The sequence below is a fragment of the Elephantulus edwardii genome, unplaced genomic scaffold, assembly GCF_000299155.1.
Source record: "Elephantulus edwardii isolate Elephantulus edwardi_28Jun2011 unplaced genomic scaffold, EleEdw1.0 scaffold00008, whole genome shotgun sequence".
Lineage (NCBI taxonomy): Eukaryota > Metazoa > Chordata > Mammalia > Macroscelidea > Macroscelididae > Elephantulus > Elephantulus edwardii.
Window position 1 is genome coordinate 11,654,883 of NW_006399758.1, and position 14,567 is coordinate 11,669,449.

A 14,567-nucleotide genomic window follows, 5' to 3' on the forward strand; every position below is an offset into this window, starting at 1 on the left:
CCTCTCTCTCTTCACCAATAGAAAATAGAGAAACTAAGATTACTACCAATTAGAAATTACTAAAGTTATTTGTAACTGTATCTACTTTACCATCTTATAAACCCAAACCAAAAATATCTTAGCCTTATATTTACTCCCATTTAAAGTATCTATTTTTTTTTTATAACTTAAATTTCTCCACCATGGCAGTAGATGTCTAAAATGCATGAAATTGGGAATAGATGTGCACACCTGAGTGTCTGGATCCCCTGGGCCTGTGGGGCCAGCACACCCAGCACACCACAGCCTCTGCTCCTGATACGGACAGATCCATGGCATAAGATTCAATACATAAGCATAAAGAAATGAAAAGGAGTCGCTGGTGCAAATCTTCTATAACAACCAAAAATACAACTCAAAAGGTGATGAATAAACATGGCATCTCTGTGTTCGGGTAGCACTTTTTTGTTTACATTCTTCTCCAGTCTTGAAAATAAACAGTTGACATCAAATTGCATAAACACTTGTCACATAATCAGAAACAGTTATGCCCTTGTAAATAGGTGTAACAGAGCTATTACAACTCATCCCAAACAATTTAGTACAAGTGGAATAATAAGAATATACCATTTCAAAGAAGAAGTTGTCTATATTTGAAAATGTTTAAGCTTTTGAACTTGTGTTTGAAAGGGCTAATTGGTGAGACTGGCATTTGTACGCATAGCTTTCTTCCCTCCCCCACCATTAAATATATGTGATCTGATATGAAATTCACCATTTAATATAGTCCCAGTCTACTTCATTTAACACTGCCAAATGCCCATATGCAAAGAAGTCAGACTCAAAATTCCCTCACGATAACTTCATCATAAAATAATTGTCCCCTGAATTGGCAAGACAAAACATATTTGTTTATCAAATATTTTCAGGATAAATATCTGCTCACCAATACAGTTATATTACTGGATGTGGAAAGAAAAGTTGGGCTTTTTTCCCCTCCCCCTTTCCCTCTGGGGATAGTGCTGGTTTCTGTGATTTCAAAACATGCATTTTGACTACAAAGCTTTTGTTAACTTCTCTGCAATTAGATAATAGAAACCATTGCTGGGCCTGGGTTCCCTACTCTATTCGTTGCTTTTTAAATGCTCCCTGTAGGTGTTCATGTTCACTGGTATTTTCTTTCAACAATTCCTGTAAGTTATCCTTTCTTTGTGGCTGAGTAAGAGTTTGCAAAACTTTACACCCTTATTCTTCAATTAAATACTGACATGGAATGGTAGTGGAGAGCATGCTAATAAGCGGGACCTCCCTGTGGGAATCAGAGCTGCAAGGCTGGTTCACACTGAGAGGCAGACAGCGCTGTTGACACTGGCTGTCAAAAAGGCTTCACGTCTTTGAAAGGAAATCTTAATCTTCTTTATTCATGTGTGAACAGGTCCAGGCCCCCACCCCAGGACGCATATGCATTGGCTGTTTAAACTACAGGTTGCTAGGCTTTGGGCTAGAGTTTGTTTGCCTGTGTCTCGTTCCTCCGAATGGATGAGGACTGAAAATTAAAATCTGTCTGACACAGACCACGGCTTTTCTGTCTCTGTTTGAAGAGACATGGCAACCTGGGGCGAAATGAAAAAGAATTTTATTGAGCGCAAAACCACTCAATGTTTAAATGTTGGATGCTGGAACTGAATGGTGATTTGGGGCAACTGGTAGATTGTTTATAAGACAGTGGGATGGCTGTCAATCACAGCACAATGCAAAATTTGTGTTCCAAAAAAGGTACTTTTCTAGTGTTTGAACTCCTGTTTCCTGTTAAAATGCTCAATGCAACAAACAAAAAGCTTTTTCCTCCCAAGTTTCCAAGCACAAAAATTTCAGAATAACAGAGATGCTGTTACTATTAAATGCCTTTTGATCTGGGTGGCACGATACTTATTAACAATTTAAAGCCAAAGACCTCCTATGCAGTTCCTCTGTTATATTTGAAATTTCTTCCTTTTCTATCTCTTCTTTTCATATGTAAAAATGTTTTTGTTTCACCAGTAAAACGCAGAGAATCCAAGATTTAATCACTAATTAGAAATCACCTAAGGTATTTGGAACTACAACTATTGTACAATTAAAAAGCTGAATACAAAAATTTCTTAACGGTATTCACTTTTACTTCAAGAATCTATTTCTTTCTAGTGATTTAAAATATTTCCCAGTGTTCATGTGCTCTCTCACATCACTTGTGAAATATTTTCATTACTAGCAGTGACATATATTACTGTTGTTGTTGTTGTTGTTATGTGTCGTTGAGTCATTTGTGACTCATAGCGACCCTATGCACAACAGCCCTAAACACTGCTCTGTCCTGTGCCAATCGCATTGCTTCTGACACACCCATCCCGATTGCCCCAGTCACTTAATCAATCCGTCTCATAGAGGAACTTCCCCTCTTGCGCTGTCCTTCCACCCTTCCAAGCATGATGTCCCTCTCCAAGGACCTGTCCCTCCTTGCAAAATGCCCAAAGTATGTCAGACGAAGCCCCAGAAACCTTGCCTCCAAGGAGTAGCTTGGTTTAACTCTCTCCAGGATGAATATGTTTGTTTTCTTGGTAGTCCATGGTACATTCAATACTCTTCTCCAGCACCACAGCTCAAAGGCATCAATTCTCCTTCTGTCCTCCCTAGTCATTGTCCAACTCTCTGATGCATAACAAGTGATTGCAAAGACCATGGCCTGTATCAGGCACACCTTAGTCTCCAGAGAGACACCGTTGCTCTTGAGTACTTTAGCAAGGTCCCTAACAGCAGACTTTCCCATCGCAATAAGTTTTTTGATTTCCTGGCTGCTGGTGCCAAGAGTGTTGAGCATGGAGCCGAGCAAACTGAAGCTGTGAACAATCTCAATCTCTTCTCCATCCATCCTGATGCTGCCAATTGATCCAGTGGTGAAAATCTTTGTCTTCTTGATATTAAGCCTCAATCCATATTGAAGGCTGCACTCCTTGACCCTCTGAAGCAAGCGCTTCAGATCCCCCTCAGTTTCAGCAAGCAGGGTTGTATCATCTGCATAATGCAGATTGTTAATAGATCTTCCACCAATCCTGACGCCACAATTCTCCTCATAGAGACCAGCCTCCCAGATAATCTCTCTGCATACAGGTTGAAAAGGAATGGAGACAGGACACATCCCTAGCGTACACCCTTCCCAATTTTGAACCATGCAGTGTTACCCTGCTCTGTTCTGACAACTGCCTCTAGGTCCAAGTATAGGTTTCGCATTAGCAAGATTAAATGTTCTGCAATATATATTATGTCTAATAATTGAAAATTTTATATATATGATATATCTCCATATAATTGTAAGGGATATACACACACCCACACACACATACAAAAATATTATGGTAAAAAGATGGATGATCACTTTCTATGTGATTTACAGCACTTGAAAAAATCTGCTTAGGCGATCAGCTTTGAGTCAGTTCTCACTTGACAGCATGTAACAACAATATAGAGACAGCATTATGATGGCTTGGTTGTTATAGAGCTCTGCTGCGAGGATAAAGGCAGGTGATTCAAATCCACCACCTGCTCAATTGGAGAAAGATGAGCAATTTACTCCAATGTAATTTACAGCCTCTGAAAACTTGTTGGAGGGTGATCTATATAATTTCCTTTTAGTAATGCAAACTGAATTTTCAATCATTTTCAATCATTTTCAACTCTACATTCTTAGAGAAATCTTAGGCTATGCAAGTATTATATATTACATTAACCTGGTGAGTTAATAAAATTAATTTCTTCTTTTAATACAAAAAATCATGATGAAGAATTTTTAAGATAACAATAAATTAGAAGAGTCTCTAATTCTCAGATATTTCTTAGACTTTATGCACCTACGGTGGATTTTTTCCTAGCACACATAAAGCTAGGACTGACCCTTCGACGGTGTTCAAGGAGAGGAGAAAATGTGCTGTGTTGGATGGACTGTCCTGCTCGACTCTTTTGGATCTGTGTCAGGCATTTGGAAAATGATAATGCTGGAATGTAGTTCAAATTCTTAAGAAGAGGAGGCAGCAGAGGAAAAGGAAAAGAAAGCTCACCAATAATCTTCTGGTGTCCTGCTGGCTTTGCTATTATCATTAGTTGCCATTAAGTTTCTTTCCTTTGACTCATGGTGAACTTGCATGTAAGAGAAGGAAGCATTGTGTGATTCTTGTGCATCTAGTTGTTATGTCTGAAGCCATAGCTTCAACTACTGTATGTATCAATCCATTTTACTGCAATCCTCTCTCATCTTCATTGATCCTCCCTTTACCCTATTTCTTTCCACCTATTGGTTGTTCCTGATGAAGTCTTCAAAGTAAGCAAGTAGAAGTCTAACCTTCCTCACTGAGCCCTCTGGTTATATTTTATTTCCCTAGGACATCTGTTCATTCTACAGGCTGTCAATGGTATGTTGAAAATGTATCACCAATACCACAATTTGAACATATTAGTTCATTTATCTCTGTGTTACAATGTCCAGTTTTCACATGCATAGAAATCAAGTATGACATGTCTTTCTCTTCAAAGTAACATCTCTGCTTCTTACACTTATAAAGGCTTTTCTTTGGTTTTGTTATGTTTTCATCAGATTTGGCCAATTCAAACTGGCATTTTAGTTTTTGATTGTTGCTTCCAAGGGTACTGCTGTTGACCCAAGTGGCATGAAAACATTTTGGTTTAAGGAAGTGATAATTAATTTCACTCGTCATCTCCTTTCATGTCTGAACACTTTGAGAAAGTCACCTGATTAGGTGGAAATTAAAACTTGGGAAAATCAACTGGAGAGCGTGGTTTATTCTCAAGGCTGAATCAAGCTTGCCACTACTTCCTGTAACAAAAGCTTCTTCCTTAATATTTTTCAGAGTGGATTCAAGAAATGATGCTATTTCCTGTTTTATGACCTTGAGTTGGTTCACCACTTAAGGAAAGGAAAATTCTCTGGTAACTAGAAAGACTTTATAGGAAGCAATCAGTCACATCCTAGGAATGTTTTTGTTGGCATATCTTCTTAATCTTAAGTAATCGTATGAATCACTGGATGTTTGAATGGCTGTTTTACCTAATATGATCATTTTCATCCATAAACAAGACAGTGATTGGGAAGTTGGAGTTGTGTGCCTGAGACTTCACAGTCTCAGCTTGAAGAGAATCTGCACCCAGGTCCCAGGTTTCCCATCTAGTTTCTCACTCTTCTCACTGGCTAGGTGTCTGCGTCTTTGTCAGCTAATTTGGAAGAAGGACTAAGAAGAGTAGAGCTCTGTTTTGTCACAGCCCAGAGGATTATTGGTTCCCTGGCTCTGAAGAGTTCTCTAATACTCTGAAAGTGAAGACAGGTTTCTACATATAGTTTCAATTGTGAATAACAACCACAACAGCAAGGCAGTAGATACTGCTAGAAGCAGACAATAAGAAACTAAGATAACCTTGCAATTTTCCAAACTGCAATAGTAAAGCAAATGTAAATGGCTTGTGCACACCTAATCCCTTGGGAACTTGGAACAACAAAATTACCTTGTCTTGGTACTAACAGTTTGGGTTATTGGCTTTGACTAATTTAAAGTTACTAAATCACAGAGAGCTTTAAGTAGGATAGAAAATATCATGGATGTAAATAATGTTAATGCAATAATAATAATGTGGACGCCCTGAGGTTTAGAGGAAATACTTCAAATTCCAGAAAATAAAAAGTACTTGACATAAAGCTTTCTCTTTAGAGGATATATGTGTGTGCTTGTGTGAGTGTGTGTAGAGTCGGGTGGGGCATCTTTTTTAACTGAACTGTCTGCTACCATTCAAATTTCTTGTTCCAAAGTTATCACTACCTCTTCCAGGTATTTTACCTGTTGATTTCATTGTTCCCTTAAAATTTCAACTCACTGTGTTATTACAGAGAATTATGTTTGGAGCCCTGGGCAGGAAAAACCATGCTATTCTGCTTTCTGAACTATGATCTTGGCTACTTCTGAGCCCATCTCATCATCCACCATCCTCAAGGAAATGGAAAGTTTTTCAGTGATGTGATAACCTCAGTTTCATGGGCTTCTTCAGATTTCAGCCTCTGGTTATAAATCAACCTTAGAAAAATTAACCCAGAATTTGAAATTGCCTATGACATTACTATTGATTCCATCCCCTTTTACAAAGGTTGCTTTTTCCTCTAGACATTCCAAAGACCTTCTGAGTAACCACACTGGAGACAGGAATAAAATATAAAAATAAACTGCCCTAAATTGCAAATGCTAGAAGGGAAAATGATACTGACTTGCTCACGTTTCAAATCAAATGCAGGTTATTGTTCTTAAAAACAACAACTGGAAACGAACTCCTGTATACTTCAAAATATTATCACACTATATCAAATAATTTTGAGTCATAATAGTATTGAATTAAAACACATTCTGTAGAGAAGGGAATTTGCTTCTTATTTCACTTCAGCCAGAAAACTCTGAACAACAAGGAAAAGGGCACAGAATCTTTTTGTCTTTAAACATCATTGAAGACATCATTTTGTCTTAAGCGAACTATCACATTTATATTTTTAGTTGGTTGCTTGCTTATTTTTTTGATCATTGGCATAAATGATGAAGGCATATCACGGACTCCATCAAATACTTTCCCCAATGCCCTCAAGCTTCTTCTGGATTTCTCAGTGGGGCATTTTCTTGATGTTTTATCCAATAATGCACACAGTCAAGCAATATGTCCTAATATGGCTGGGGTTGTATTTTGTTTGCATGAGGCAGTGGTATCACTTCTCAGACTCTGCAGATATCTACTTGGGTCCTAAATATGTCTTTTGAATATTAGGAAGAGGACCAACATTCCCTCTGTGGGGCCAATAAAAGAAAGAAATGCAAAAGGAACTCTATTCTAGTGTCTCACAGCCTAATGGTCAAACACTCCTTTAGATGTGCTATTGTGCTCGTCTTTGGCTTGTCTGGCTCCTTTCAATCACCACATCAAGTTCATTTCAGTTAATATTAAGTTTAATCTTAGTGTTAACCTTTCAATTTTCATCCCGTGGAAAGATCTTGTCCTCCTTCAAGCAAGGTTGAAGCAGGTCATGACTGATAACCTAAATGGCATTATCTTTCTGGCCTTCCCTTCTTTACTATCCAGTTACTCTTGACTAGGAGTTGGAGTCACTTGAAATTCAAAAGGCACTTGAATTCTCAGACTTTTATTTCATAGGCTATCCTGAAGAGTAAGAAGCTCGGCCCCACAGTACTTTCTCAAGACATCCATATCTGTGATCCTTCAGCAGCTAGACTTTTAGATGGTCCCACCAACTCAGGCCAATGACTTCAGAATTTCTTGATGTAGAGCCTGGGTTTTGAGATGTTCCACAAAGTCCCTTGTGTTTTTAAGGTGCAATTGTACTTGGATTTATTGACTTACTATACCCAGGGTGCATTTCTTATTCCCACTCACCAGAATTCTCTATCAAAGCAAAAATTTTCTCTCTGTGAGATGGTTCCCTTGAAATTATATGCTATCATTTCCATTACCAAGAGAACATCAAAGTTTTCATTCTGAAACATCTATGTTCAAATTAATGGTGATCCTTTTCTCCCTCCTGCACGCCCCCCAGAATAAGGAGAACTCTTACTATTAATCTTTTAAGTGCTAGTTTTGATTCAAAATGGACGAAAAGTTTTGAGAAAAATCACAGCTTTGAACTCATTATTCATCTTTCATTACTCCAACCCCTTTAACTTAGTGAAATATTAAATAACCATTAGACCTGGTGTTGTAGCCCATAGGACGTTGTATTACTAACCTGAAGACCATGCTTCTAGTTCAATTCTCCTACCAGCTCCACAGAAGATGCACAACTTCCCCCTAGGAGATTTACAGCCTTGGAAACCCAATGAAGGGTCAATTATGATGAGATAGTTCAGCAAGAGACTTCAAAGCGTATCACTTCGTATAGAGAAAATAATAAAGCTCTTCTACCTGTTGAGGAGAGAAGACAGTACATCAGGTTTGATAAAGCATAACAGAAACCACTGATTTACTTGAAGACACAGAGGCTATGTATTTAACGAAGAAGCAGGGTCTACAACTTTTGTTTAATAACAATGGGTTGTGGCTCATTCAAATCAAGTGTTTTTACAAATAATGCTCTTAACTAGTAAAGATCTTTAAGATTAATTGCCTCGAATGCCAAGAGAAACTCATATGTTATAGTAACTTTTCTGAAAAATTCCAAATAATAGAGTATAAACCTTGTTTCACTCAATAGAATGTCCTCTGAAAGAGATTTTCAAGGAGAGCACAGGGCCGTGGTAAAGAAAGCATCGGGGCTGTTTATTTTCTGAAATGTGTGTTTGTAGTGAGCACTTAAAGTACCTCAAACAAAAGGAACAGATAAAATATGCCCGTATACACACATAGTTCCTTCCATATGGTCATAGGCTAAACATGATTTTAAAAGCATATAAATTGTTGGCAGGCTTAAAAGTGGATTGATCATAACTTTGCAGACAGCTGCAATGAACTGTTCAAATGCACTCTCTTTGGTCCAAACTTCAAATGAGAATTCATGATTTGTCAAATTGGGACAATCCTAGAAAATAAAAGAAGAGATGCTCTAACTTCAAAAACAAAATGAAAATTGTGGTTCCTGGCAGGGACAGTGTGCACCGGATACATTTTATAAAGCCAGTCAAGAGCTGGCTTCTGGCTAGAATGACATCAACATGAAAAGAATGGAGCTAGGCCATGGGGTATGTGGGCAAGAGATACAGAAGGATCACAGCCCAGGGAACCTCCATCATTTGTTGCTTTTCAAAGTAGCCCTGTGACACCGTGCTCCTCTCTTGAGATTTCCTTCTCTTCAGTCTTCTCATACCATCCATTCCTTCACCCACAGACATCTGGCTTTTCTGCAGAAATAAGACGTGGGTTGTTTTCAGAGGTAGTGGGTTGAGAAATAAAGTTAGGCCAAGCCTGACCTAAGATGCACTTCCTGAGCATGAGGAAAGGCTTTTTCATGGGCTGACAGGTCACTTATTGGCACACAAAGCACCTAGCCAGTGAGTTAAAAATGCTATACATCACCTGGTGCTTTTATGGCAACAGGAGGCTTAAACAGTGGACTAATCCCTCTGAATCCATTAACCTTTGGAGGTGGCTTAATCTGTGATGGCAACCTGAACATTGCAGACAAAGGCCAATTGTTCCTCCTTTGTAATCACCGTGCATCTTGCTACTTGATCTGGCAATATTATTTGACAGCTGTTTTATTTCTCTAACTGTGGCTTATTTCTGTAAATGGGGAGAGTTAAATTGCCACTTCAAATTTAAGACCGAGGAAGAATTGGGTGAACCCCTCTTTGAGGAGCTAAAGGTGAAGATGTCTTCCGGACTTTGCTCCTGAGGCTTTTGCTTTGTGGTCTTTTTGCAAATTCAGTATTTAATTCTGCCCGAAATCTGTGAGGCATCTTACTAAGTCATCAGCAAAAGGCAGGGAAACTGTTATAAAAGGAAAAGTGACAAATTGTGTTTGAACTGGGGAAAATACAGATGTTACTAAGTGGTTGTTGTGTGGTGCACATGGTAGGTGCACTCAGCTCCTAACCAAAGGCAGGCTGTTGTTGTTGTTGTTATGTGCCGTCGAGTCATTTGCGACCCATAGCAACCCTATGTACAAAAGCCCTAAACCCTGCTCTATCCTGTGCCAGTCGCACCTAGTCACTGAATCAATCCACCTCATAGAGGGTCTTCCCCTCCTGCGCTGTCCCTCCACTTTGCCCAGCGTGATGTCCCTCTCCAAAGACCTGTCTCTCCTTGCAACATGTTCAAAGTATGTCAGGCGAAGCCCCAGAATCCTTGCCTCCAAGGAGCAGCCTGGTTTAACCCTCTTAGGATGAATCTATTTGTTTTCTTGGCAGTCCATGGTACATTCAGTACTCTTCTCCAACACCACAGCTCAAAGGCGTCAATTCTCCTTCTATCCTCCCTAAGCATTGTCCAACTCTCTGATGCACAACACGTGATTGCAAAAACCATGGCCTGTATCAGGCGAACCTTCGTCTCCAGAGAGACACGGTTGCTCTTGAGTACTTTAGCGAGGTTCCTAACAGCAGACTTTCCCATCGCAATACGTTTTTTGATTTCCTGGCTACTGGTGCCATGAGTGTTGACCGTGGAGCTGAGTAAACTGAAGCTGTGAACAATCTCAATCTCTTCACCATCCATCCTGATGCTACCGATTGGTCCAGTGGTGAGAATCTTTGTCTTCTGGACATTGAGCCTCAGTCAGCAGTTCAAGGTTATTCCCAGTCACAAGAAAGGCCAGGCATGTCTCCTGGTGAAAATAAGCCCCATTGAGCACATTGATTACTAAGCTCATCATAAGTGATAATTGGCTCAATGGCAAATGGATGCACTTGATTTCATGGAATAGAGAATAATTCCCGTGTATTGGGTACCGAAATACATATCAATGCCAGACACAATATTTGTGTGTTTTTATATGCATTACTTCTTTTAATACATAAAACACTGTTGAGATAGTTATTTATTTCATATTTTATAGGTAAGAAAGATGAAGCTTAGAGAAGTAACTTGTTAAAGGTCATCTGGTCCCCTTAGGAATTGAACAGAGCCAGGACTAGAACTCTGAATTAGAATGTTATGCACAGATTTGATAATGGATGAAACAATTTTGCTTATTAGATTTTTCTTACAAGTAATTTTTTTTTCAAAATGCACTTATAACGTGGGTTGTGAGGCTAACATACGATTAGGAGCTTTCAGCATTTAGAAGAAATGGGACAGTTAAAAAAGTAAAATAAGCATTGTTATGTGATCGGGAAACTTAAATTCTTCATGTATTTACTTAAAACACCCATGAATCTTGGGTATACATCCACTGGTGGAATTTCTAGGTCATAGACTAGCTCTATGTTAAAATTTTTAAGGTAGAATTGAACTGTTTTCAACAATGGTTATACCATTTTGCATTCCCACTAAGAGTTAACAAGGGTTCTGATTTTACTGTGATGCGGTCACATATATATTAATCACTAAACTGCCTTTCAACAAATGGGCGTATAAATATAATTTGGTCCCTATATAAATGCAGTATTACTCCACCATAGAGAAAAATGCAGTGCTGATACATGTCCTGGCATAGATAAACCTTAAACTGAGTTGATTGCAACCACTAATATGAAAATAAACTATCTAGAATATGCAAGAGCAGAGAAATCAGGATTTAAGGATGACCAGCAGGAGCGAGAGGGAGGAAGAAAGGGGGCAAACCTCATTATTTCGAAAGCTGTGAGTTTGTACTCATGGAGATAGAAAATTCGGAAACGACCCTTAGTGATGGTTGCACAACATAACAGATGTAGCTGGTCTCACTGAATTGTGTGAACTCAAAACGTTAAATCTACAAGTACTATGTTATCTGTATTTTTACAAGAAAATGCACCATAGACATTCCTGAACTCATGCACATAGAGTTGCATGATTTTGATAATGTTATCTCTGCTAAAGAGATTGAAGCAGATGCCAGGTATGGCTTTGGAGAAAAACCTAAAGAAAGCATTCATCTTCATTACAAAACACCAAGAGAGATATGAATTAACTCCAGTAACTCTTTGTCTGCAAAAAAGACCAAGAGCCTGTTTCCTGGGAGCATGCGATATCTCCTGAGGTCAAACTGGTATAGCCTGGCACTGTTCATCTCCAGAGGTCTGAACGAATGTGATTGCTGCCTGAGAGATTGACTGAATCTATTAACTTCTACAACAAAGGCCAGATCATGTTATTATATTTTCCCCTTTACTTAGAATGGCTCAAGGGCTGGTCATTTGATCTTCTGCACAAACTAGAGTAAACCTGTGAACCCTACTTAACCTTCTTCTCCTGACAGTCTCATGGTTTGGATTCTTTCTCCCCCTTTAATTGTCCCTGACAGCTCTGAGATTTTAATCACGATCAGAAGAAGCTGGATATTTATATCCTAAAGTCAAGGATCTGTGCTTGCTATTACCTTAACACTTGGAGTTTTGAATCTGTTTATTTTCCTGCTGATTCATGAGAATTTATTCTACATCTCTGATGAATTGTACCTAAACTTGAAAACTAACATATATATGTCTAGTAACATATATCCAGATCCTCCAGGCTCTAATAGTCCATTTATCATTAAACTTAGAAATGAAAGATAATACTAAACAGGGCATAAATTCTAATAAATGACGCAAGTACTGGTAAAAATACTATACCAAGTGTGGGGGGAAAATATACTACTTTCTGAAATACTACTGTTTATTGCTTGTTTTTTCCTTCATCTAATCCTTCAATGAGTTAGAACAAGTTTATTTGATAATTTAGTTGTAAGTTTGGACTCATCAATGTTGAGTATGCAGTTGTTTTAAGTGTCATTGAGTCAACTATGAACGACAGATCTAAACCTTGTCCTGTCTTGAACCATATTTACAACCATTGTCTGGCTCAAGCTCATTGAGTAGTCACTGTGTCAATTTTTCTCTTTGAGGATCGTTCTCATTTTCATGGACTCTTTACTTTCCCCAGCATGATGTCTCTCTGCAAAGATAAATTCCTACTGGAAAATACACCCAAAGCAAGTGTGATGAAGTTTCATCCTCCTTCTCTCTAAGGAGCACCTTGTACTTCCTTCAAGGCTGATGGCTTGATTTTTGAGCAGTCCATGACATGTCTAATACTCTTTGCCAACACCACAGTTCAAATTACATCTATTCTTCTTCACTATTCTTTATTTGTCCAACTCTCAGATGTATGTTGTTGTTGTTAAGTGCCATCGAGTCGCAGGTGACTCATAGCAACCCTATGAAGGAGAGTCCTCGACGCTTGGGTGCCTTTCATCCTCTCTCCAGTTCATAGCGTTTCCGGAGGCAAGTTGTTATGGAAGTGGATGCCACTCCTTCTTCCAAGCTTGTTTTAATAGCAACCCTGGGCGGAGCAAACCTGGGAGAACATGGCTGCCGTCTCTCTCCTCTTCTCCTTCCGGGCTTGAAGCCCTCTGCTGCTGTCTTAAACCATAGGCCAAGCCTGGCTTGCCTGGCTCCTGGAGGCAGAGTAGTTCTTCGCGTCCGAAAACTGTCACAACCCCCCCCCCCCAAACAGCACCATGCTCTCTCTCTGGCCTCTCAGATGTATAGGAAGCAATTAAAAACACCATTGTTTCAACCACATGCATGTTAGTCTTTGATATCCTTGCTGTTTTGCACTTTGGAGAGATCCTTGAAAGCATATTTTCCCAATACAGCACATCTTTTGGTTTCTTGACTGTTGCTACCATGGATGTTGAGTGTGCATCTAAGTAGAATGAAAATGCTGAACACTTCAATCTTTTCTTCATCTCTCATAACATTGCCTATTGGTCTAGTGGTGAGGATTTTTGTCTTTTTGATGGTAAGATGTAAAGCATATTGCAGGTTGTTGTTTTTGATCTTCTGCAGTACACTCTTAAGGTCTTCTTCCCTGTCTACAAACAAAGTTTTGTCATTTACATAACACATGTTTTTGATGACTCTTTCTTCAATCCCGATGCCTCAATCTTGTTTATATTCCACAGATAAAATACTTATTGAAGTGTTTCTGGAAACAGATGCAAACTTGAATGTGCTTAACAGCCCTCGGCCAACAAATATGGAAAACTACTACCTTGCCTACCACTAACAAGAAAGATCCATGTTTGTTCCCATTACCAATAAAGGTGATCTGTGGAAATTGTTGAACAATATCATTACTATTACTTTCAAGTAAAATTTTGTTGATTGCATAATTTGATTAAAAATTAGTTGGAAATGTAAATCAATAAAGAACCACCAGTAATTCAAGTTGGATTCAGAAGAGTCATCGCACGAGGGATGTCACTGCTGATTTTAGATAGGTCATAGCTGGAAGCATAGCATGTTAGAAAGATATTGTGTTTTATTGGTTGTGCAAAAGCATTTGACTATGTTTAACAACACATTATGCTTATCACTGAGAAGATTGATAATCCCAGAGCATGTGATTATGCTCATGTGTAACCTATAGGAAAGGTGTATGCCATTTTTGTATCCTTTCTCTATACCAATTCTATCTGTTGTATGGATGTGTCTAGTATGAGATCCAAATTCAACATGAGAAGAGATATTTACTCCTTAAGATTCAGGTTTAATATGAGAATAAGGTTAGATAATCCCCAATTTATTATGCATTTATAGTTTGATGTGGATCCAAGTAAAATTGTTGAGGAGTCATGGACTAGTTCTCCCTTGTCTGTCCTTGGCTCTCTTTGCAAAGATTTTTTTCCCAGTAAACTTCTTTGTTTGACTGAATAGGGGAAAAAAAGTGTATTCCTTGACAACTGCAATTTTTTGCCCATCCATCATAATGTTGCCTTTTGGTCCAATGGTGAGGATTTTTGTTTTCTTGATGTTGAGATATAATCCATATTGAAAGCTGTTGCTATTGTTGTTATTAGGTGCCATCAATCCAAGTATGATGCATAGCAACCCTATGAACAACAGATCTGAATCCTGTCCTGTCCTGTGCCAATTTCA

The 14,567-nt window shown here is 38.7% G+C and overlaps 1 pseudogene; it reads right to left on the reverse strand.

Moving 5' to 3' along the window:
• Window positions 1–14,567, reverse strand: part of LOC102857181 — a 93,905-nt pseudogene that overhangs the window by 1,825 nt on the left and 77,513 nt on the right.